Below are 2809 nucleotides of genomic sequence, written 5' to 3' on the forward strand. Positions count from 1 at the left end.
TCTTGAAACCAGAAAAAAGTAAATTGTATACTACAAGTCAAACATCTAGTATAACATATTTCACTTTTATTTAAAAAAAATCTTTGTCCTGATTTATCTGTGTTTGTGTAGTGTATATAGAGACCATTGCATAATAGCTCAAAAATAAAGTCTTACTGTTGTATATTGTGTGTGTATGGTGGGGTGTATGTGTGTGGGGTTTGTGAGGGGTGTAGAGTATGTTTGGGGTAGGGATGTATGTGCATGTAAGAGGTTGTGGGGGGGTGGGCAAGGTGTGGGAGGTGGGGTTTGTGGGGTGTGAAGAAACATCCCCCAAGGGCCCATTGCCTGCTGCTGCTGCCACCTGTAGCAGGAGTTGTATACTGTGGGAGGAGAATGTGTGTGGGGGGGTCCCCACACCCCCTCCCACTCTCCCGCACACCCTACAAACCTCCCACACCCACACTCCGCCCACCCAAACTCCATGCTTCCATCACTCCACTGGGTGCAGGCCCTGGGTTCTGTGCTCCTGCCAGCCCCACACTCCATGCTCCTGCCCAGCTGTAGCTTCCCCCACCCACTGCCCCTTCCCTACCTGCTGCCCACAGCAAGTGCTACAGCAGGGACAGGAGAAGGACCCACTGGAGGCTGGGGAATCTGAGCAGGTTGCTCAGTGGTTGCAGCAATGGCAGCCGCAGCTCCACCCGGAAGCTATGTGTGTTGGCTGGAGCTGGGGCTCTCCCAAGCATGAGGGTGGGAGCAAAGTGCCTGGGCTGGGCAAGGTACAATTAATTGGTGGGCACCTGCAGGCCAGATGAAATTGCTTGGTGGACTGAATCCAGCCCGTGGACTATACTTTGCCTGCCCCTGCTGTAGACTGAATTCAGGCTCAGGCTCTTAAGGTCCTTGGAAAACAAGTACTAAGTCACAAACGTGGGGCACTTTGAGCCAGTTTTGAGCCCTGTGGGCAGTGATGGAGTGTGACTGAACCATCCAATGGTGGTTGCAGCCCCTCTGTCAGCTGAACATCTTTAGACCCTCCAACAGAAACTAAAGATGTCCTGCTGCAAACCCTTGAGGGGCGCAGAAGACAGAAAGACTCTTCTTATAATCAGTGAATCCCCTGGGGAAGCAGTGAGCACACTGCAACCTGCACTTCCATGTGTGGCCAGGCCTTTTTGTTGAGGCACACTAATTAAAAGTGCCCATGCACCACATGCATCAGCTGCACAGTGTCCCTGCACTGAGAAAATGGCAGTGGGGCACTTGGAAATAAAGCACTTCAAATGTGTTTTAATTCAAATGCACTGTGCCATTTTCTCAGTGTAGAGACATGCTGCACTGCTGATACACATGACATGTGAGGCTGCCAGTCCATGTCAATTTATGTGCTCCAGCAGACTTGATTAATTGAATCTGCTCTGACACGCTGGATTTCCAGCACATCAGAGCAGGCTCCTTGCATGTGTGTAAGTGCCCATTGAGATCAAGTTTCCAAAACTGTTCAGTATTTGCCTCCTTGGGCATGAGGCTTGCAGCATCATAATGGGTGCATCTACATGAGTAATTAATGCAGTTTATTGCTTGTGGAAGCTCCCAGGTGTACGGTTTATAAGTATGCCTGCACCGCAGCACGCTGAGCCAGGATGCAGCATCCCCCGGCTGACAGGGGTCGAGGGTGTGGAGGTGCTCAGCCTGCCAGCTCAGATTCTGCCAGCCTGCCAGCTCAATGTGCTGCGGAGAGACAGGCTGGGCATGAGGGTGCTTCAGTGCAGGGCTAGCCAGCAGGCAGCTCCCACACTAAAGCACCCTTGTGCCCCAGCCCACTGGCTCAACATCTACACGTGCACTGCTGCATGAGAAAAACTCTACAGTACAGTAGAACTTGCATTTACAGGTCCTACCCTGTAGTGAAATTTATTAGTTTTATGAGTCCTAATAGGGATGTACATGTAGACACTGAGATATTTACTGCATAGTTAATTATTCAACTGCACAGTAAACATCTCATGTAGATGTGCCTAATGTGTATCAACTAGGGGCCACTGGAAAGGGAAGCAGATGGCAGAATCAAGGGGTGTTTATACACGTACTCCAGGAGTGGAGGGTAAGGGGGGGGGCGCTTTAATTAGAGTAGCTCTGAGCCTCTTGAAGGCTCAGATCAGGCCTCTTGAAGGCTCAGGACAAGCCTAGTGGCTTCTTAACTTGGGAGAGGAAATACCATGTATGTGTGTCCAAGAAGGCAGTTTTCCTGAACTGCATTGCAGGAGAACTGCTCTTCTGGTGTGGTTCAGTACCAACCAAGGTGCAGTGGCTTTAAGCCCAGTCTATGGAAATGGGAATCTCCTCCCTTGCTTGCTCTGAGGGCCTTATGGCTAAGGGCAAACAAAACTTGGGGGCATCTGAACCCCAAGCCTACAGGCTTGGGCCTGCAAGTGGGATGCCCGCCAAAGGTTTTGGAAACATCTGAAGCCCCAGGTGCAGGTTGAGGATGTTTGCTGGTAGTAGGGCCATTTATGGTTCTGGACTCTTGGATTTGGAATTAATTTTGGCTAATTTGGCCTCAGACATAAATTAAATTTAAAAAACCACAAACAACGACTCTGAGAGCTACTTTAATTAAAGTGCCTGGTGTGTCAACTGCATCAGTGTCCCCACACTGAAAAATGGTGGTGGGGGTGCTTTAACTGAAGCTCATTGAACGAGTTTTAGTTAAAGCACCCTGTTGCCCTATTTCAGTTTGGGAGCACTGTTACATGTGATGCTGGAGTCTGCTGGAGCATGGTAATTACCACATTCCAGCCAGCTCAATTAATAAATTAATCGAGTC

At 49.6% G+C, this 2809-nt stretch overlaps 1 long non-coding RNA gene across 1 annotated transcript; it reads left to right on the forward strand.

Moving 5' to 3' along the window:
* Positions 1-240: 240 nt before the first annotated feature.
* Positions 241-2387, forward strand: LOC109315386. Its single transcript, XR_002102493.1, has 3 exons — positions 241-252; positions 1353-1357; positions 2285-2387. It is a non-coding gene; the product is annotated as an uncharacterized LOC109315386 (long non-coding RNA).
* Positions 2388-2809: the final 422 nt, after the last annotated feature.

Source organism: Crocodylus porosus, unplaced genomic scaffold (genome assembly GCF_001723895.1).
Source record: "Crocodylus porosus isolate Cpor-Errol unplaced genomic scaffold, CroPor_comp1, whole genome shotgun sequence".
Classification (NCBI taxonomy): Eukaryota; Metazoa; Chordata; order Crocodylia; family Crocodylidae; genus Crocodylus; species Crocodylus porosus.